Source organism: Anser cygnoides, chromosome 4 (assembly GCF_040182565.1).
Source record: "Anser cygnoides isolate HZ-2024a breed goose chromosome 4, Taihu_goose_T2T_genome, whole genome shotgun sequence".
In the NCBI taxonomy this organism is placed as follows: Eukaryota; Metazoa; Chordata; class Aves; order Anseriformes; family Anatidae; genus Anser; species Anser cygnoides.
In genome coordinates this window covers 50,613,134-50,636,846 of record NC_089876.1, presented here as the reverse complement: position 1 = coordinate 50,636,846, position 23,713 = coordinate 50,613,134, and the positions used below count along the sequence as shown (strand labels likewise).

Below are 23,713 nucleotides of genomic sequence, written 5' to 3'. Positions count from 1 at the left end.
GTCATGGCATGTTCTTTGTTCTGTTGCTCAGCTGTTATTTCGCATGTTGAGCTGCTGCAGCTTAAAGTAATATCTGTCCTGCCAGCTCTCAACATTCCACTCAAGGTTCAGAAAAAATTAATGATAAGCTCTTCTCAGTCTGCTTAGTGCATTTCCACTTCTATAGGAGAAACAGGCTTCTGCTTTAGCTGCATGGGATCCAGATTTGCTAAAGAACTTAGATATTATTTTAAAGGTGAAGTCATACCCTAGGTGGATGATAGGTCTGGGTTCAGGTTCCTGTTAGAAGAAGCAATTATGCATTTTTTGTGACAAGGCCATTAAGACAAATGTATAAACCATTCTGACATTACAAACTATCAATAAATTAATGAAAAAAGTCTTACCTCGGTATGTATGGTGATTACAAAAGTGATAGGGACTAAGACCTACTGTGAAAGATGGAGCTTTCAGAAAGTTAACTTTTCTCCAAATCATCTGGTCCTGACTATAACATATTGAACTCTGATGTGACCGTTTCTATGTTCTTACAGTGGTCTGTTTCACAAATAGTTATTGATATCATTTTCTACGCTACTTTTCACTGCTTTCACTTTGCTGTCACATTCATTTTACCATTTAAATCAATTCAGACCACATCTTATCAATTAGAGTTTAAGTCTCTATTAAATACTAAACCTCTTTTGACAAATATGAATTTTGTCAGAAACACGGAAAAATTATTATAATTTTTGTTTATTTTGTTTACATTTATTATTTATTTACCATTTTATTTATTTATTTTAAAATGTATCATATTTATTACAAAATCTTAAATTTCGTCTGTAAAAATCACATAGGTAACTGTCTGAAATCAATGGTCATTTGGTGAATTCAATTTTTAGTCTTCCTGTGAAGAATGTTTAACTTCATCTTTTTCGCGGGCAGGAAAAATGCACAACCCACATGAATATGTAAAAATAGTAGGAGGACAAGGCATGCAAAAATCTTTCAGTTCATGTGATTTCTGTATAGTGTCATAGGAACAATCTCAAGAAGAACACTCATGGACTAGTTGTTTCGAAAACTCACTGGAGTTCCAATTAAACTAATAAAAATTATTTTCAGATTCCAAGTTAACTTTAAGCATATTTAAATGAAATATTACTAGATCTATAGCTGTATGGCGTGGTGCGAGAAAATCATTCAGTGTATTAATGTAATCCAGGAACTAAATGCAATATAAACAAAGTAGCAAAGTATATTCAATATGCAAAGGTGAAAATTACTGTTTACGTAGTGCTGAATGCAAACCCACTTGCATTCAGTTAGCATCGTGTTTTGCAGATAGATCACTGAGTGATAGTTTGATACTAAACTCTATGAAAAACAGTGGACAGTCTCCTCAACATCTGTAATGTCATCTGGGGGGAAGGCTTACCTCATTATTCACCTGTAGGCAGCAGAGATGCAGTGATGTCTGCAGAGATCCTGCCAGCAGGAGAAAAGAAAACAGCAACATCAGAATTTGTTTCTTCTGTTTGTAGGAAGAAAAAAATATTTTTTTTTCTTAAAAGTATTTTAGTTTGTCCAAACAGGACTTTTTGCAGTGAAGGATATAGGACTTTAAACTTAATAGGTGAAATCTAACTCTTCTTTTTTTTCCCCCTTTTTAAATCTGTACTTTTAAAACGATTTCTGGTCTCTGTGTTTTTGTATCCATAAACGTATGTGTATGATAATCATAGAGATGTTATACACATTTATGTTTGCATAGAAAATCATAGGTATATTATTTTGTAATTAAATAAGATACATGTTTAATAGATGTATAAAGTAAGCAACTTCATTGTGAATGCTTGGTATGTTTTAGCTAACAAGGAAAAGATGGAGGTCGTATCTTTTAATCACTAAATCAAGATTATTTATTTATTTGTTTACTCTTGTAAACAGAGAAAGAGCTCTGCTGGTGTATATGATCAGCTTTCTCTCTTCTGGGCTCTTTCCTGTGCCTCAGATTCTCCTGCTGTCGGGACTACCTTCTCAGAGGTGGGTTTATTCCAGAAGTGGTATGTGCAGCTGATGAGCAGTACACAACAAAATACTGCAAATCATATCTTTCTGGGACAGTGAAACCATACATTTGCCATCATGCACACAGATGAGTAAGAGCAGGTAAGAAATGCTGAAAAAGTCTGGCCTGGAAGATGTGTTATTTTTAACTTGCCTTCAGGAAAGTACAAGGAAGAATTTTTGTTTGTTTGTTTTTATGGTTAAAGTGTTCTAACTCTTTTCCTCTAGTTTCTTTTGACTTCAGCCTCTCGTGTTGCTCTGTGGTAACTTTGACGTTTCCTCTTATTTAAGATAAATATATTGTATTTAAAGAGGGTATTTTTCTCATTTCTGAGAGTGGGGGCTTTTTCATTATTATTTATGGAGTAAACTGTTTACAGTAGTAGATACAGTATTTCTAAGAAGTGCAAGACATCTAACAAGTAACACTTCAATATTGACAGGTGTTGATCTCTGAATGCTGAAAAGACATGCTCTGCAGCTGTTTCAGTGTACACATACAAGCATATTTATAAGGATTTAGCAATGTGTCATCACAATATCCTGAAACAGACAAAATTTTTCAGCCAGAAGATTAGTGTTTTGCCTCTAGCAAGCACCAAAGCAAACAATATAGGTATAAACATAAAACTAATCAATAACTCCCACCCCTCTAGTTCCACAGTCAAAAGGAAAATAGAGAGGACATAATACATAGTTTGCCTCTTTCTCTAGCATCTGTTTACGGTGACATTTTGACTAATGCCTAATGCATGAGTAATACTAAAGTTAGAGATCCAGCAGTTCACATCATTAGTGCAGCCAGTGTGCACAGGAACGAGAAAAGAGACACTAACAGAAAAAAATCCAAGTCAAGATAATTTGGATGTATAACATTTCTCAGGCTGTTTCCAGGAATTCAGACATCTTAGGTGACATTTTGAGAACAGTTCCCAGTTTTTTCAAACTGAAAGGATTCTGACATTTTGTCTAACTGAAAGGAGGAGCAATTTTTTTTTTCTTAATTAAATTTTTGCTTCTGTAAAAGTGCAGCTTTGATTGAACTGATGTAAAAAGAAGAACCATAGTACCCTGCTTGCTCATGCTGAACTCAGCCATTTTAGAGCAGAGAAAGATTTAAGGGAGGCCTAAATGCCTTCAAAATTATTAGAGCTGAAAGAAGGTTAGCATTTCTCTCAATTAAACTTTTTCTTCTATTAAACCCTGACACTTTGACCATTTTTTCTGTTCATTCGCAAAATAAGAAGAGCTCTTATTTTTTGGTTCTCCCTCAGGATCTGCCCTTTCCTCTCATGAAATAATGATAGAGCTGTTTCACCCCTTTTCACTTGTGAAATATTCCTAACAGGAGGATTTTTTAACAGAGATGTTTCTGCCTATTTGAAGAATAATTTAAAGACCAGAGAATTCTGTCACTTTTATCCCAACATCTGATGAGAAACATTTTCATGCTTGAAAGGAAAATAGTAGTTCTATTTACAATATTTCTTCTAGTAACACTTCCAGCAAATAATAAGTTGTAACTCAGTAATTCTGATCAGCTGTTGGTAGAAGAGGTAGAGCTATCTATGTATTACCTCATATGAAACAAAACTAAACAATTGCTTTTGGGAGTCTTTTTCTCTTTTTTTATATATTTTTTTTTATTTTTTTCAAATAATGATTTTACCTTACCTTCCGCAGTCTTTTCCTTTGCAAAGGACATTAACAGTAAAATTTAGCTGTGTGTCTCTTCTTCAGTGTCTCTCTAATGAAGAAATATCATTGCAGTGAACTTCTTATCTGAAAGTAAAAAGCTTTATTGTCAGCTATGTACAACATTGTACTAAATGACAGCTTTTCCTATGTTCTCCCCCTTCCTCTAGTTGTCCATTAGAACTGTTTGTACTGATATTTTAATACAATATTCTATTAAGATTTTCCTAGTTACGATGCCATGATTAGGCAATTCTATCTAGTTTTCCCTTAGGGACTTCAGTTAGTATCTCTCATACATTATAAATAGGGAATATTTTAGCAGATAGTTGTTACTTGTCCCCCACAGCAGATTATCATTTATTCTCTAAGATGATAAAAGACAAATTGCACTGCAATATAAAAGTTAATTAAAGCAAACATTTTGATAACTCTTACGCAAGTCATAATCACAAACCCACAAAATCCAAAACCCACAAAATCCAAATCCACAAAACTGAGTTTGGTCTACCACATATGTAGTAGATAGAATGAGGAAAAATAATTAGTTTTATGGCGTGTGGTTTCAAAAATGTACTTAGTGTTAGAACTTTTCTTGTGCTCTTGTCTTCTAAATTGCAATAGTGAATTCCTGTGAGATTGACAATTTGCAGTGGTTAAACCTAACAGAGCTATATCTCTATACACCCTTTCAGATATAATTCTATGTGTTATATTCAGCCCATATACTCATATGACAAACTGTTTCAATTTCTTAAAACCTTGGGATTTTCTTTATTTCAGTGCTCTTTAGCCTTCTGAATTGTTTTTTTCTTTTGCTAGTTCCACCCATTTCTTCATTGGAGCAACTTCTATCTTACTACTGTAGATTCCTTTGCAGGGACTTGAGAGTTAAGTTGTTTAATACCAGTATAAGCATCTTCTCTTATCTGTGTTATGGGTCCCAACTGTTCTGCCTCATCTACAGCTATGGAAGGAGTTAAATCTTCTCGGTGGGTACTGTCTCTGTACAGCAAGACTCTTCTAAACAGTAATAAAAGTTGATGTAGACCAACATTTATCATAACTAAATTTCTGTATGTTAAGAATCAGTCATGCAGTTCCCACTCATACTAATCGTAACCATTGGGATCTTTTTTACTATACTTGCTTCATTTAATCATTTCTTGAAAAAAGCCTTTGTGGATGTGATAGATGTCCTGTAGCATGTCATAGAAAATTGCATTACATCTCATGTAATACTCAAAAAGCTTCTAGAGTATGCTTTTTTTATACATCTTAGATTTTTGTACCTATTTCTATAGATTCATATTACAGACCTATGGCAAATATTAGTTTCAGTTGTACTAAATTTTAAGAGACCTTTTAACAAGGTGTGTTTAAAGGATTAGCATTGATATTATGTATTATCTAGTCTCTTGAGGTTTATAATAAGGGAGTATGGATTAGGAAATATTCCAGGAGTAAGTAAACTGTTCTGCACTAAGACTGCGCAAGCTTGCTGTGCACTAGTATCCCTCTATAAAAGGTGTCCAAGAGTGTGTTGTCCTCATCTGGAGTGTAGGTTTAAACCTGAAGGGCATTACTTTGAAGTATGTTATCATGCATCCATGTGATCCCTTCACTTTCTGAAACAGGAAGCAATCAACCAATTACATCAAAGTTATGAGTATTTATTATATGTCTGTCTTTCTCTGAAGTACTGCTACAGTCTGTTTCATCGAAAAATGCACTCGTGATGCTTTAGGCAAGGCAGTGGCCAACCACCATGTTTTGTTTTGAGACATGCTTTCATACAATTTAAAGAGCAGTGGTAATTAAAGACACAACTCAATGAAGAAAGAAAAGCAATGCAGTCTATCTTCTTTAGCTGAACCAATTAAATTGTAGAAACTACATAGCTGTTTTGTCCAAGCTTTGGGGCATTTCTTCAAGTTTTATTGCACCAGCTTATGGTTCTTTCTGTGTAAGTCTTGTTCACCTCTCTAAATTACCTTTAAAAAAGGATTGAAGACTAATGTCTTCATCTTGCTCAAGCCTGAGGAGAGGTGGTGTAGGTATCTGTCACATATGATGAAGGATAAAAGTGAAAAAGAAGTAATGCCCTGAATAAACTACATTTGCCCTGGGATTACAGTTTTAATAACTTAGCATTTCCAATCAATCATGAACAAAGAATTTAGGCAGTCCTCTGTGTCTTTCTGAGACGACCACTATAATTGCCTATAGTATCTAAAGTCCTGCTACCCTTGTTGGCATTAGTATTTGATGAGTGGTCTTGTTTATACGGACCATGATTACAAATGTTTTTGTCATTTTGAGTGTTATCTTGTTTTTCATGGCACATACCTGTTTTTGTTTGTTTCTTTGATTCAGAATAACACATTGAATGCTGGCTGCCTGAGAAGTGAATGACTTTGCCAATTGATTCAAAAGTAAAGCTGACTGGCAGTGATTGTAATAGAATAAATTAGACAAATATATTATTGCTCTCCTTCCTCAGATTTTATTTTTATTTCTTTTTTAATGTTTTCCATGTGTTCAGGGTGTTCTAATCTATTTGGCCAGTAGTTTGACAGTGTATTTTTTATATGGCCAGACTTAATCCATTAGTTTTGCTTTTTGAGAGTGAAGCTCTGTTAAATTAATATACTCAGTTGAGAGATTTCTTTTCACCCATGGTTATGGAAACATTTAAAATGGAATGCGTTTTTGGATACTGCAATTCTCAGTCTGTATTCTTTATTTCTATAAGCACAGACTAAAATAAACAAAAAATTAACTGATCTTTGCCAGAAAGAGGCATATTAAGGAGCCAGTGGGTATGTTTGAGAAGAGTTCCTATGTTTGAAGTACATTGTGAAAATCTGATATTTAAATATGAACACAGACATCATTAATATGCGCTACATTTTTTGGAGTATTTCTCATTTCTTTATATTTGCAGCTGAATAACAAAAATAGATCAACCTTCTGTTTCAAGGTGTGTTTCTCAGTGTTAGTGTTCTGTTATCACTGAGTTTCAGTGAAAAAGCTCTTCTAAAAACTTGAGGGGTTACAGCATGATGTAAAATAATGACATGACCAAATTACCAGAAAAACAGTGAACTATTTTGCTTTTATTCAGCTCCCTTTATGCTGCATTTGCCTTTATATGATGCTTTGTTCCAGAGTAAAATACAATGTGAGCTGCTGACATAGTGAATCCCAAAGTCAAGACAAGTCAACGTTTGCAACCAAGATGAATGTGTAAGTTTTACAATGCAGAGGTATGTCTTTTGGGCATTGTATTTCTGTAGCTTCATCAGAATGGAAACTCTGACAACGAGTAAAGGTAAAAGAGGCTTGGCTTCTGCACAGATGCATTAAGCTGTGTAGTAAAAGTGTGCACTGTCTAAATGTAAGTGGGATATATAAGAATTCCCCTGCATTTCAGTTTTCCAAAGAAAATGAGAAAAAAAAAGAGTAAAGCCCTCTCACATTATTATTCATGACTGTCTTCCAAACACCTGTCTTACACAAAATTAAATGGACACAGTTCCCGCTTCTTCCTTTGCTATAGTAGGTAGGTATCCAATTAAGATCTCATGGAGTCGATTAAAAAAGACGAAGAACCCATTCTGAGAAAAATTGTATGAAATAAATACATTTTTCTATCCCTCAATTTAAAAAATATATATTTATTAAAGTTATATTTATTATGTATATAGGTTTTATGACAACTGCTTAAAAATATAAAAGCTCAAGATTTTTTGGCTTAAAAATATAGAAAAGTTTGTAAAAGAACAATTTTGACATGAGAATCTAAGAATTTTAAGAAAATAAATTTCAAATGTAAAGTTTGAAATATCTCAGTGTTTATAAATTTGCTTTTTTATGGCTGAGTGTTTTAGCTTACATTTTTTGTCTTTTAGTGTGCTTACAGTTAGATTATTTATGGTTTCTGTCTTCATTTTCTGAGATAACGATGTAGCATCTTCAGTTTTCAGATCTACTTAAAATGTTGTATAACTGACCATAATGGGGGATTATTAAGTTTCTTCAAGTGTAAGGGCACAGAAAGTCTGAATAGGGTCTTTTTACTGATACAAAAGGGTACTTACCTAAGTGAAGAACGTAACTAGGCTCCTATATACCAGTCTTTCACTTTAAGTTGGAACCATGTAAAATTAAAGCACTCAGAAATGGTGACCAGCTAAGATAGCTTTTGCTTGCAAGCCTACATGAATAAAACCAGTATTGTTGTTATTCTTAATACCAGTAACTTTCAATTGAAACATTCTAAAAATTAATACCCACTTGTGTCCCTTCAGTCCCCAAATTGTGTTAAATAACAAGATCTTTAGATGTTTGATCTTAGTATTATGAGTGCATGTTTATGTTCTTTCTTTCCATATTGTAAATATGAATACATACAACCAGAAAACATTTCTAATAGTAATTACATTGTCATTATTATGTAGGGAAAATGTAAAGGACTGATGGTGTTTTATAGGTTACTGAGGTAATTTTTACTTTCAAACATAAATAAAAACTGACCAATTTATGGCCAAATCTTTTCTGAAACCATTTTCTAGCATGAAGTGGCAATTTATTATTTTTTATTTTTTTTTAAATTAGGCCCTTTGTCCAACACCAAGTCGGTCCTTTGGTAGTTATAAATGGTTGCCATGCTGTCATATGCACCTCCCTTGAGCTCTCCTTTTACTATTATCAGTGTAAAAAAAGCCCAGCAACGATTTAAAGACTGTCTTAGTATCCAGCCCTTGCCAATAATGATGAATAGATGATCCAGTAAAGCTGCAGACAGCTTTCAGCATCATGGCTTCTTGTGTTTTCTTGCTGTTGAAAATATGGATCCTGAAAACTCATTCTGTCCTAGAGAAACTCTGGGCTCCAATGCAGATGATACACATAAAGCAGTCTGTGGATAAAAATGCTTTTTCCACTGTTTGTATTTGCATGTATTTTTCCCATGTCTGAGAAAAATATCTGTCCCTTTTTCATGGTTTTCCTCTTTCCCAGCACTTATAACTGCCCAATTAGAATAATGTTTTACATTCCCATAACGGCTGTGCAGAAGATCTGCATCCAATTCTGTGTTTCTCAAACACAATTAGCACTTGTCTTTAGTATTAAATATTCATAATTCTGACCTGAAACAACTGGTGGCTCTTAACTAGCAGAAAGATTGATAACAATCCTTACTTTAGTAAACTGTTTTCTGTATAGTGATATAGGTGCATCCAGCAACTTCAATGTACTGAAAAAATGTAAATCCAGTTCTTTTGTTTCTTGTTCAATTATCATTTTATTATACTGAAGTATTTTTTTCATAAAACAGAAAAGAAACATAACATCCTATAAATATTTCTAATATATAAGCTTTCATAAGAGAACAAAATTACTCTGAGTGATACATAATTGCATGGTTGGATAGCATAATTGGTTTTGGCCATTCTTTTCTAGAACAGTCCTTGCCATAAGAGTTATTTGATTACCATATATTAAAATGGCTTCTGTTCAAATGTTAATTTCTCAGTCCTGAAGTCCTATTTTTTTATTATAAAATGTAGTAAGTAGCAATAAATCTAGAGAATGTAGTGATCTTCACCAGTTTTTGAAAATGTACATGAGAGACTTAATTTTCTTTTAAAATCCACCTTATCTGTGCCAATCAGGAGCTGTTAACGGTTTGTGAACCAACTTCTACTCATTCATATTAAAATGTGGTTACTGACATTGCTTTCCATGTGCTGAGAGTTTTTGGAAAATATTCTCTCTCTCATCATTACTGTACTGTGCTAGGAAGACAGACTGAGGAAGCAGAGTGGGTTAGCGGTATAAAAAGGCCAGATTCAGATAACTAGGAATTTCAGCTGGAGAAAGTCTCCTATGCTTTTTATAAACTCACATTATTTAATTTTGGTAGTGGCACTTGAACTATTGATGGAGCAGGGGACAATCAAAATGTTTCCTGGGTATATTCTGTGTTCTCATCGCAGCACTGAAAGAAATGAGTCTGTAATTTTGGGATGCAAGCATTAGAGGGCAAGGCAAAATATATCCTTAGTTTCTTTCTGAATTATTTTTGAGACATTTTGATGTTGTGTTATTTATGAGATTTTACGTATATAGGAAGAGACTGTGACTTTTGAACACTATGCCAAAAATCTCCCTATGCCAACCAATAGTGAAACTAAATAACCAGGTAGTTAGATAATAACAGTTATGTCATGATTATGCCTTCAGGGCTTTACAAAGATCTTTTTTTCAAGAAGACATTGCTAATTTTTTACTGTTTATTTTATTAACTACTTCAGCTAGATATTGATAGTGTTTAGCAGTCATGAATACAGGAGGAAAAACAATGCTAGCTAAAGGCAAACAAGCTAAATTTGTGAACTAAAATGCCTTTCTGAAATTAGAATACAGAACATGTGTGGTAAAGAAGTAATTCCCATTTCATGTAGTTTCTTGCTAATCAGTAAAAATCAGAAGAGGCAGAGGATGAGAACAGGAAACTTTCTTAAGATATTACCTAGTTGAATAAAAGTTGCTGAAATGTCTTGGGGTTCAGGAACTTCATGACTGAGTGACTATAGGTGTGAACATCCCATTAACAGCATATTGAATGTGTTGGCATTCTACTGGACAAAGTCTCTTCGCTGCCAAGACAGCAGTCATGCAAACAGATGTTCCTGAAATCATGACTACTACAGTTCTTTACCAGAAGAAAAGGCCCAGAGACAAAAAGTGTATGGCTCTATCCTTTTTCAGTACAGCTGAATAAGGAGTGAATGTGCCAAAGAAATAATGCTTAGATGACAAGTAAAGACTCTTTCACAGCTAGTGTTCTCTTGACACAATGCATATTCTATTTTCTCTCTGATTGTCTAACAGGTCGTATCTATCAAAACAGTTTTCTGTGAAGGTGAATCAAAATCCTGATTAATACATGCTATAGACAAGGGACAGCTAATTATTTAGGCTAAGGCCACTGAGTTGGTTTTACTTTTTTCTTAATTCTGGGAAGGGAGAATATATTGCATTATCTGAGACTTTGAAAGGTTTTAGATTCTATACATTAGTTAAGATACAGTAGGAACTACACTCTATTTATACTAAAATGATGGTGAGCCAGTGCCCTTCAGTAAATAAAGAACCAGGCTGAAACATAATATTGCAAAAGAAAACTATGTCCAACAAGACCTTTGCTTTACTAATAAACAGTAGCTGTACTGTAGTATATTTCCAACCTCAAGACCACTCAAATCCTTATTTATTTATTTATTTATTGTATCACATTGGAATCATCAGGGAAGCCAGGGAACATTTTGTTTATGCTTCCTTTTATTTGAGCTGAAAAACACAGTAAAACAAATATGCTTGCACCAATTTTTTTTTTTGTTTTTCCTATTAATATTATTACATATTTTGAGAATGTATTCTGAACATTTAGGATTTTTTCACCCTTTCTTGGCCTTACAATGTTATACAAAAAAAAAATTATATATATATATATATAGCAATAGTTTTAGTTTTTACTTATTTTACTTAGGAGTGTATTTGCAAATTAAGAAAAAACAAACTAACAAATAATAATCTTCTCTTTTTCTGACCCTAATTATTTCTTTGACATCTTTTTAGTCTTCCTGTACTTTCAAAAGTACAGGAATTTTGCAACATTCAAAGGTTCTCTGTAGTATTTCTAGTTGATAGAAGGAAAGAACGAGATAATTGAGAGGAAATGAGACGATTCCTCTCTCCTTTTTGATGTTTTTTAGATTTCTAAGAAACTGAAGAATCAGTGGGAAACCACAGATGTGTTAAGTACATATATATATATATACTTGCACACATACATGTGTGCACCTATACATGTATACAAAAATCATGCCGTATAACTTAATCACTATGAATGACATAAATATTAAGGGATCTACACTACAGAGAAAAGCCTAAACACAAAGGTGATATGTGTTCAGATGCTCTATTATTTCCATGGTAATCACTTTTCCTGACAAGTGTCCAAACAAGGAATTATAGTTGAAGAAATTGTCACTTTTATATTGCAATTTTTCAAATTGTAATCAATCAAGAACATGCTAGATTACTTATTCACAGCCTATAAATGCAATTTGTAGAAGCTAAATCTTGTCAGCTCATTTCTCATTCTTGACATAGATGTTAAATTTAAGCTCAGCAAGGTAGCTTGGCATCGGTTTCAGGACTGAGTGTATAGATTGCTGAAAGAAGCCTTCAGGTATCCAGAGAAGACTCATTTTTGTGTTCTCTGTAACTGGGAAAGATGCTCATTTTACCTTTCCAAGATGTGCACTTGAAATTTCAGAAAACATGTAGACTGTAGCATGCATTTTCTTCCAAGCCTACAGTACTGTTATTAATATTTCGATCCTGCTATTATGCATGGTGGTTCTTCCTATGCCTCAATTTTAGGGAAGATGCTCTTCAGTTACTTTTGAGGTTACATCACCAGCTCTGCTGTTTTGGTTCATGCTCTCTATGATCTCTTTAAGTGGTAAATTATGGTTTCCGTTTCAGGACACACATAGCTCTTTGGTTTATTCCCTTTCACTTATTCTTTATCTAGCAACAGCAGAAGTTTAAGCTTTAATTCTTGATAACATTAATGATTCTCTGTAGAACTACTTAGTGTGGTATACGTCATTTTTGATATATAAATGATATTACGAACCAAATGCACAGTTTTTAAAGGCTTTTACATTAGTAAATGGCTGTAGGATATAATTTTGCTCTTGACGTCTTAGAAATAAGCATGAACAAAGAGCGTTAGTGTAGGGCTAGGAGGTGTAAACCTGTGACATTTTAACTGTACTTCTTACACTGATACCCCTTTGCCCCAAGTTAAAGATGCCATTACTACATCTATGAATCTCCTATTATGAAATATTGAAGACATTTAACCTTTTGCAACTACCTTATATTTAGAATTACTAACAACGAATGCTATAAGATGCATCTTAGCTTTGCTCGGGCAGTTTGTGTAAGATTGAGTTCTTTTGGGTTTTGAAAGGAGGGGAGTGACTTAAGTCTTCCCTTTAGTGTTTAGTCCTTTTTTGGAAACCAATTTTGTCAAAATAGGAGGACCTATTGATGAATGGCATATTTGCTTACTATTTGTTTACTTCTTGATATTTTTTTATTTTATTGCTTAGTATACATGTGACGAAAAATAATTTGGTGCTGTCAATTGTTAGTTTTGATGGTTATTTCAGTATGGGTAGTGAAATCTTTTAGGAAATTATTTAAAATTTGGAATTAGTAGAGAGAGCCTCAGAATATTATTCTATCTCACTATATTAGACTAATATTAAAGTCATATTTTGAAGTCTTGTACTGTGAATGCGTTCTTACCACTTCTAAACTCATCTGCAGACAGCTCAAAGATTGTATGTACATCTGAAAAAAGTAGAATATATATAATGTATATATAGCAGTTAAATTTCTGTTTCATTTGTATGTAAAGAGATGGGACAAAAAGTTTCAGAAGTATATATCCATACACATTAAAGGCCACTATAATATTTTAAAAAGGAAATCTCCATTATTTTAAGCATACACAATGTTTGGCAGCCTGTGTGTTGCAGAAAGTTCTGAAAAGAAAGGAAGTGTTTAGGAGAACTAGATTAATTCAAGTCTGAACCAGGTAAAAATGAGGACTATGTTCAGTGATTTAGTCCATGCTTTAATTAATTGTATACCATAAAACATTATAGTTTTAAAATGTTAGTGCTGAAGTACAAGATAAAGGAAAAATAAATTCTACAGGTGAATCTGGTTTTAGTCAGCTCATTGTACCATATGAATCAATATAAAGAAAATCAGGATCACAAACATATGGTTGAATATTGCAACTCATATATTTTTGTCCAATTTTTGGAAGCATTCTTAGGCATCCCAATGGCTGGAAAATTAGAGAACACCTGAGGAATGCAATGGTTAGAAAGTAGCTTATATGATTCTTGAATAAACAGTAAAATACTTGAATCAGAAAAGTCAATAATTTGCAATTCTATTGTCATGCTATATCATGAATGTTTTGATGTCCGCAGTTAAAACAAAAAAAAAAAAAGAAAGAAAAAAGAAAAGATTGGAAAAATATTCTAGAGTTCTTCTACAATTACCAACTTTAGCTTATTAAAATTAAATTTAAGATAATGTTATAATCAACTGTCATTTACATCTAAAATCCATCTTTGTTAGAATGAAATGTCTTTACCCAGGCAAAGACATTCCAGAATCTGTTCCTCAGAAGCTGATGCTGGATATGTTCAGGAAAAAGAAAAAAAAAAAGCAAATATTAATGCTAATATTATGATTTAATGTTAATAACAGAATAGAATCATTAAAAAGAAAAACTAATAGATTCTCAATAACCAGATAAAATATCATAAATTAAAATTAAATATATCTCTGAATATATGTTCTATTTCAGACAGAGTTATTGCCAGATATATATTGTTCAATGGCCCACATTATGTAATGCTTTAAAAGAGTTCTTTGTAATTCTTTGAAATCCTAGGGAATTATTAATCTTGTTTTACTATCCAAGCCTTGATATTTATTTTCATATTTTATTTTTACACACACCAGTGTCATAATTCAACACAGAATGAAAATCTGGAGGGCACTACCAAGATTATTTTGTACCACAGTCAATGTCACTGAACATTTGCTTTACCCTTGAAACTCCTAGCTAAAAGTTTTAGTGTTATTAATTAACAATGGAGATTTTGCAAGTGGACTAAAATGCAATGTTTTTCTTAAAGTTACACTATCAGATTTATGCTTATTGAAAACTGACTTAACCAAATACTTTATTTCTGTGAAAATTATTTTCATTGTAACATGCTGTCATCTAATTGCATAAAAGTAAAAAATCAACACCAATATCCTGTATTTCTCTTATAGGTCACAGTATAGTCATTATTTAATTTGAGCATTCAATTTCTTTGTTAACATCCTCATATTTAGCACATAAAATATATCTGTTAGAGCTATCGACTTCAGAGAAATCTTTGTTTCCCTATGTGAAAAGGAAATTCCATTCCCAGTCACTAGTTTTCTCAGATTTTCCACATAATTGAAAGTTGTTTACAAGAATGTGATCACTGTTGAGGGAGAAGTCTGGATAGTTAATGCAACAGCTGATGGTTTTCTGAACTAACCAGTTGCGGTAATGGGTTTGAAAGTATTCTCCTTATGTTACTTCAAAAATGCACTGATATTTACCAAAGCAGAATTAGAAAGACCTGAAAACTGCAATGTATAGATACAGCAGTATTAGGTATATTAGAACATCTAACAAAGATCTATCAGGTAGGTAGCTTTTTTTTTTTTTGGTCTGTTTGTTTTGTTTTGTTTAGTATCATCACCTAGAAACATCTATCATGGAGACTCAGTTCAATCTACCGTTTCAACCATTTACAGATCCCAAGATACAAACATTAGTCCCTACTAACTTTTGAACATTTGTAAGGTAAATCAAGTAATATGTCTTAAGATTTTGTGGTTGGTTGGTTTTGTTTGTTAATGTATATGGTAGATATTTATTTATGGTAGGTATTTTCTGTAGTTTTCATTTTATTATAACTTACCATAGCAAGTCACTTTGTTTAGAAGTAGGTGTTCTTGTACCATTGTGGATGAAAAGTATTCATTTTGACATTTAAAATGCTAAAACCACGTATTTCCAGAAAAGAGGTCCAAAGCTGTGCAGAGCAAACAGGTTTCATGTATGCATGTGTGACTATAGGTTTCCTTCTTTAGAAAAGGTATAATAGGTATGAAGATAGATGTAGACAGAACTGAATATTCAAGGTCTGTATTGCTAGTGCCTTTTTTTTTTCTCTGTGCCTGTGTGGTTAGCAAATAATATAGCCCTATAAAATCTTTTTTCTCTAAGTGATAAAAGCTTATGATTTATAGTTTTCTAAACTGAAATAATGTTGTAGATGTACAACAAGAACATGAAACAAGTTCCCAAAAAGGATTTTGTTTCAGAATATAGTTTGACAAACCAAAAATATTTCATCAGAGGCCATGGTTTGAAATATTTTCTAGTCCATATATTTGGGTCATAATACTGACTCAAATCCTAGGCCCTGGAAATATCACATCTCTATTTCAGAATAGTGGTGGTTCTTTTCCTTTGAATTTCCTGTTACAGGAAGTTTGAAGGTTCTGTCCTGGGACAGATTAAAAATGATATGTACATATACATATATTATTGCTGTCAAAAATTCATTACATTAAGCCAAAATTATTTATATCAGCAAACATAAGGTTCATTTAGTAGCATTGTGGTAGATTCACTGAGATGAGCTCCTGTATATTTCAGCTAAGTATTTTCATCTAAGCTTTATTTTCAGATTTGGAACAGCAACTTCAGGCTATACCTGCAGTAACAATACAGAATATTCAAGTAGATAAATTGTTTGATATATTTTTATTAGCTGTTGTACCAGCCAAACTTCTTTCCTGATAGTAGGAATTAATTTGTGATCAGAAGAACAATAGTTTTCATATTCACGGTATCATTTTGAAAGAAGTCATGCATGGGCTTGTCAAGGCAGGACAGAAAAGCAGGATATGAGAAAACAGACATAGCCATCCTTGTCACCAGTGCTTTAGCAGTTAAATAGATCTAGCCTCCCTGAATAACTGAGGTCTTGAATTATTGAAGTATCTTCTTATTTTCATTCAGGAGAAGATATGAGACTTACTTTGAAAGAGAGATATTAAATTCTAAGTGATAGGTCTTAACATCTTTTGTTCAATACATGAATATTATTTAGCGAGTATCTATTATTCCTACTATAGAACGTTACCTTGCTTAAACTATATAGAAAGAAAATTGCCGAAGTTAACAAACATTCAGATTTTCAAAACCCTCTTATTTCTGTGGTCTTCGCATCTGCCAGGCTTCATCTGTACTTAGGGAAGTGGAAAGCCTTTACCAGAGGGTGATTTTGTGCTCCAATTTGTCTTTTAAAAGAACATCTCTCATTCTGTTACTAGTAGAAAAAGCCTCAGGAAGCTGAGTTAAAATTATCCTTTGTGAATAACCCATCCCAGCCCCAAAACAGACTATCAAAGGAACTCAGGCAATTAGCAGACTGATTTCAGTCAAATTTAGTTACTGAACTGCTTTTAAAGATCTTATAAGTCTTTTGCGTGTTAACAGGAAATATTCTTGAATGGAGCAGCTAGTGAAACTAAGAGTTTCTTTTAACCACTGTTTCACTCAACTTGGAAATTGACCTGAGAAATGAGTTTGCTAGGATAAAAATAAAAACTGCTAGACTTTATTATTCCAAGAAAAGCATCTTCTGCAACTTTCACTTTTGTATATTCACAGAATGTCAGTTCTATTGTCTTGGTATTGTACTGTTTAAGATTATTTTAATGTCTCCAAGACATGCTACAAAAGAGAATAAACAAAGAAAACAGTGAAAGCACGTATTTCTTAACAATTAATGTGAGCTAAGCTTCTCTTACATCCTGAGGTTAGTATTTGAATATAGAGTTTACAGTTTTGGCCTTGCTTTCATACCTATGGAAAAACATAAGTGACTTCTGTTGGAAACGAGTAATAAAAAATAAAGAAAGAAAACCCTAGGAACAGTCTGTGCTGCTTCTTTGACAGCAAGCAATGAACTGAATAAGAAATAACTTCCCATCTCTAAAGCAAGCAAGAGATTTAAAAATACATTAATAACATAGTGAATGTATATGCAACATAGTGAATATGTAGCTATCAATAAATATTACCCCATAGCAAACATCTGAAGCTAATATAACATATTCTAATATTATATTTCCCATTAAAGAATGTCAAATTCTTACCCAGTAAAATATAGAGAATTAAACCAAGTATATCTGTGTCTCGTGAATCAAAAATTATATGAAAACATTGAACATAGACACCAGAGTCATAGTTTAATGTATTTCCTCATATATCGGAACATACTGTAATTAAAATATTTTTTATAGGTTTTAAATCTCAACAGAAGTAGTTTGACAGCTGCAGTATATACTTTTGGATCAATTTCTTTAAAAAATTGAAAACAGAATAAAAGCTACAGCAGATGAAATATATCAAGAGATGTGACTGCAAAATTTATTGACATGTTTTGTATTTATGTAGGACCTGTCTGAATTCAATGGCATTACCACAGTATGGACTCATAGCAATTTTCTTACTGGAAAAAATACTGAGTTATTTTGCTCCTTAAAGTAACTTATACTGACACAGATGGTGATTACTAATAGACATGAACAACAGAGGCCAGCCAGAGAAAAGAGTGGACCACAGAAAGGATCACGTCTTTGCACTTTTTCGTTCATGTCTATTGCAGACAGCACCTGTTCCTGAAGGTGCTGTTCCTTTATCACTTACTGTTCCTGCAGTTCCTTCATCATTTACAATAATGTAGTCAGGAGAGGACTTCCCTGATATTACTGGGTTGTGCTGGTTTAAACATTGTGCAAGTGATGAATGTCTTTGTATGTCATTGAACAGGATTATAATTCTGAATATCTGAACAGTTAGAATATACAAATATGTATAATGATATGTAAGTATAGATCAAATACATCTTAAGCCAAGTGACCTCTCTTCAGCAGCAAACAACAGCCAGTTACATATGTCTAGAACAGGGAACAAAAACAGGCTAAATGTGAAGTGATACTTCCCAGGAATTCTAACCTAGCTTCCAAAGTTCAGGGTATTTTTCAGCAAGAAGTGGTATATATATATTTAATAACCACTGATCTATCTTTTCTCCAGGTATTTGTCCTGTTACTTTTTCAGGCCATGTAAATTTCAGTATCCAGAACATCCTGTAGCAAAAATCACTCCATAGTTAAGTTAGGTATCTACCTTCCCTTAGATTGCTTTGAACTTTCTGCCTGATGGCTTCACTTGCTCTTTCTCCCTCTTTTTTAAGAGAAGAGAGAATGAGCATGTATTCCTTATTAATCCCTGTTAGGAAAATACAATCAATAGAGAAAAATGGTGAAGTAGGTTAAATGCTTGGGTCCAAAATCTTAATTATAAGAGAACAGTTAGGGAAATCAGATGTAACTTTTATTTGGGGGCATATACAGAAATTGAAATATCACAGTTCTCATTCTTGACAATATAGATATTCCTGTGCAAAGTATAATTGTGGATGTAATTTTCTAAGAATGAGCCTGAAAATGAATTTAATTGAACTCAGGTTAAACTACTTCAACTAAGATAAGATGAATGTTGATTAACAGAATCAGATGCCAACTCAATTAAGGTAATTCAACATTAACAAGGCAGCATTTGTGACATATTTATTGATATGAAGTCTCTTGAAACAAGATTGCACATATTAGCTTTGACGATACTGAAGCTCAGGTATGTTTAGGACATTATGTGAACAGGAACTATGCTTCCTTTCATGTTCATGAACTTAGAATTTAAAATGGAAGTTGTAGTTATAAAGCAACCAGGTTAAATTGCCTAGGCTGGAATCCTCAAATTTTTAACGTGAAAATGGAATTGCAAATACTGAAGACCATAGGGTCATTCTGCCAAAAGAATTTTTTTGTTGTTTTATTGGATCTTAAAAGCAATAACAACAACATTTTTTGAAGATTATTGAATCAAAGCATTTGTTCCTCAGATTGTCAAAATACAGCTCACCCTGTAATAAAAATAGAAGCTATCATTACAATATCATGCAAAAAAAAAAAAAAGCACAGCACAGTTGCACTTTACTATGGAGCCCTAACAAATGAACTACTCAGTGTACTCAGTGGATACATTTGAGTTCTAAAAAGTAGAATATACTCATTTGAACTCCACCCTTATATTAAAGAAGTTATGGAACAGCATCACTATATAACAAAACGAAAGAGCATTAAAGCCTTGTTTGTAGGAATGACAGTTTTTTAGAAAAAATGAGTCTGCCATATTGCATTTTTACAAAGGTACTTAAAAACAACCACAATTAAAAAAAGGGGGGGGGGGGGGGGAGGAAGTGAAGTTATAGTCTGAATTCTATGGGCTGCAAAAAATATCTATTTTTAGATTTTTATTTATTTATTTATTTTGCCAGTGTACTGGAGGTATATGTTAGGCTGATTAATTTGCCTTCTTATTCCTTCAGCTGTCAGCAGTGGAATCGCATTTAAATACTGGGAAACAGACTAAGGAAGAGTGTTTAAAAGTTATGTCTCCAGCTGATGAAGTAGATTCTCTGGTCAGCAAAGGGAGAAATAAATTAAAATGGAGGACGGGGGCATTCACTGCATATTACTGCTAGAGCAAACAATGAATCCTCATTCGTTATTTGATGGATAAAAGAATCAGTTTGATTCAAATGTGTTTTAGGGAAAGGTGACAAAAAAAGTGTCTGTTTGAATAGTGTAGAGACTGGATGTTCTTAGTCTCAGAAATTCAAAACAGCTGGTTTGTGAAATCAACAGTTAGTAGCAGGAGTTTGTAATGAAACTGCCAAGTTGGCATAGCATCATATGACAGGAAAATATAGTACCTAGCTTATAAAAAAGCAACTGCAGGCTGATTAGTCTATTCTCGATAGTATTCAAGACTTATGAATAAATACCTAAAGTAAGTATTTGGGACAAGGTTGTAAATGAATAAATGTTGAAAATACTGCATCAGTTTATCAAAAGTAGATTGTGTCAGACTAACCTTGTACATGCCTTTGATAAAACAACTGATTGATTGTCTAGACAGGGAAATTCAATAGCTTTAATGTAATTTCAGCAAAACATTTGATATAATACCATAAGGAGAAAGACAGCAACACAAGATGGTTAAGGATGTTATGTTGGCTGGACAATTGTTGGATTTTTAGGAGGATGGTAGTGAAATTCAAGCATAAGTATTAGCACAAATCCTGTTTAATATTTTTCATTGATGCATTGTAATGCTTGGGCAGTGGAAATTTGCTGATGCGATAAAGCTGATAGTACAGAGGAGGACTGAGATACAATAAGACAGATTTCTTAAGCATTCTTAAGCATTAAGGTAATAGAAACAATAAAATTCAGTAGTTCAGAGTTCAAAACGTACATTTAGCAACAGTTTGTGTTACACAATGGAGAGGCTACAAGTAGAAATGAAAAAAATGTTTCAGTTCTCTAAGTTAGTCACAGGTTACTTGAAGTCACAGATGTAAATCACTTGTAAAAAAAAAAATGAAGGGGGGATTATGCAGCCTTTGGAAGGATTGGTCAGTTAGCATTGTTCTGTGAAATACTGAATCATCCATTTTAAAAAGTGAGTAGTCTAAATTTGGTCTAACTGTAAGGAAGAGATATCTTTACCTTCAAGATCAACATGGAAATGAGTAATGTATTTACTAATAGGAATCTGTAAAAGCTTGGCTAACAGTATTGTTAAAAGCTGGATGGTCTATAAATATATCATAGTGGAAGAAGGAGATGATAGTTAAGAGTAGTGAGGGGAAAAACGGCTAAGAAAATATAGATACCAGAACAGAGGGATACAAACGTCCTACTATTTAAGTTAGCCTGCAAAAGAAAATGCAGTTTGTTATCAGAATACGAGGAATGAAAGAAAAATCTTGCCTGGTTTTATAACAGAGTTTAATTGTTTTGGAAAGGATTTAGTAGAATTGGTGACTAATTAAAGAAGTGTATACGGGACTGTGTACTTTGAAGAGCCTTTATCTTCCTTAAACATAAAAAAAAAAAAAATCTTTTTTGTTATTTCTGTTTTGGTATAAGCTCAGAAATTTTTATGCAAGTCTGTATACGAAAACAGGGAAAACCAAGGAAACCAAGGTAGGGATCCGTACTGAAATACACTGATCAGGGAAAAAAAAATGTGTGTTCTTTCAGGATCAGTCAATGTGATTTGAATTATGAAATTTTAGGTCTTCCTACTTCATATTCAACATTTTCAAAATGATGGTAATTATTGCCATCACATATTCCCTATTTAGTGTCAAATGATTCCAAGTGTTTTGCTCGTAAATAAAAAAATTAGGAGATTAGGAAGGATATTTTGGCAAGCAGGGGTAAGATTTGTAAAGGCTTACTTATGAACAACTTTGAAGTCATTTGAGGATCTGCATGTAAATATGGTTATACCTATGAGGAAGTCTGTGGAGGTTCACACATTAATTTAAGATTTTGCTTAGTGTCAATCATTATAATCTGCATATAGGTCTCAATAAGAATTCTTAGTTAATTACCTCAAAAGCACTTTGTGAGTCATCTGTAATTGACTATTTTTTGAGATTCTTAGATCAAAAGTAGGCTGAAGTCAAACAGACAACTACAGTGTACAAAATTGGAAACTAAAGTAGAAAGACAAGCTGTATCAGACTGTAAAGTTAATTATAATTTATGTTCTTCAATGAACCAAGTCTTTTCACACACTATTGTATTATGCTAGGTACATGTAGAATTTCATGAAAGATGAGGGGAAATTTTTGCATTTGGGGATAAGAATACTCTATTTACGACAAATAAGTGGAAGAGGGCAATTTGAAAGTCTGAGACAATACCGAGCTTGAGCACAAATTTGAATGGTATCTCCTACAAAATTTGTCATCTTTAAACTTCCTTAAAAGGACATATAAGGCTAATTATGTCTTTGAGATTGATTATATTAATAGTAAAAATTGCTGTCTGTTAACGTATGATCAGTGGTAGAATTTGTCAGAATATTCACAATTCACAAAAGAAAAGCCAAGAATAATACATGGGATTTCTGTCAGTTTTGTGGGTTCCATCTTTGATCTCCAGTGCATCAATAGGTATACAGCAGTCCATTTCATAAGTTTGGTGTAAACATACATTCATATCATATCATAGAACAAAGCGAGAAAAATATCTTTATTATGATAACAAAAAGAAAAAAAAATAATTCATGATTTCAAGGAGGAGATTACCTTCTTGTACATAGAAATAAAGTGCAGATTCCCTTGTTTTACATAGTGTAAATTGACATCAAACCATCAGAGCTGTCGACTGAGCTTGGGGGAAAGAATAGTCATTTCTTCCATCTGTAGAAAAGAAGAAGAAAAAAAAAGCCCAAACTGTTAGAAACTTTTGTTTACACTTAGGACTCCTTTGTCTAGAGGATTAGAGATATCAAACTGAGACAATAGACTTTCTTACAACCCATCCAAATATTAACAAATTGCTCTCCAGGTATCTAGTGCTGTGTGGGTTTTATGAATTTCTATTTCATCCTTTCAGCAATGCAAGATTATCTTAGTATTGTTCGTAAATGCTTTCTTGTGCAATGCGCTCAAAAAGTTGCCAATAGTTAAATGAAAAAAATCATAAAATGACCGGAGTCCTGTCTTATGAGCATCAATGTCTATGAACATCAAAGGAAGAATGAACCGATTTCAAAACTACCTTTATTGCACCAAAGTATTACAAACATCATTTTATAATGATAATCTACAATTATAAATATCAGTATTTTAGAAAAACAACAACAAAAAACACAAAAAAAACACAAATTGGACCATATGAACAGCTGAGAGTCACTTTCTTCAGCTGCTTGCCTGATTGGAATATATTACATTAATCTAAGTTGATCTGTATGTGTTAATTACCAATGCAAAATAGAGTTCATATAGAGCAGAGACATTGATTGATCAAATGCTATACTTTCTCATTGATAATACTCATTAGATGTTTGTAGTTGAGCCATTTTCTCTGTGGTCTAATATTATTTAAAAGTTATCTGTTCATGGGAATTATGTAGACCAATCTTCACATAGAGAAAAATCCTGCCTGGTTTCTAAACTCTGAAGTTTTCAAGGTTTAAAAAAAAAAAAATCAGGAATAAATTTAATTCTACTTTTAGTATACTTTGCTATCTCTTTCTTATAAACAACAACAAAAATGTAGCATTTCTGAATACCTAAAA

At 32.9% G+C, this 23,713-nt stretch overlaps 1 long non-coding RNA gene across 3 annotated transcripts in view; it reads left to right on the top strand.

Moving 5' to 3' along the window:
- Positions 1 to 1,951: 1,951 nt before the first annotated feature.
- LOC106032303 (uncharacterized) overlaps positions 1,952 to 23,713 on the top strand; it is a 107,101-nt gene continuing 85,339 nt past the window's right edge. For all 3 annotated transcript variants that reach the window (XR_007168099.2, XR_001204767.3, XR_007168098.2), the window contains exons 1-2: positions 1,952 to 2,154; positions 6,919 to 6,996. This is a non-coding gene — a long non-coding RNA (uncharacterized lncRNA). The remainder of the gene's footprint in view (positions 2,155 to 6,918; positions 6,997 to 23,713) is intronic.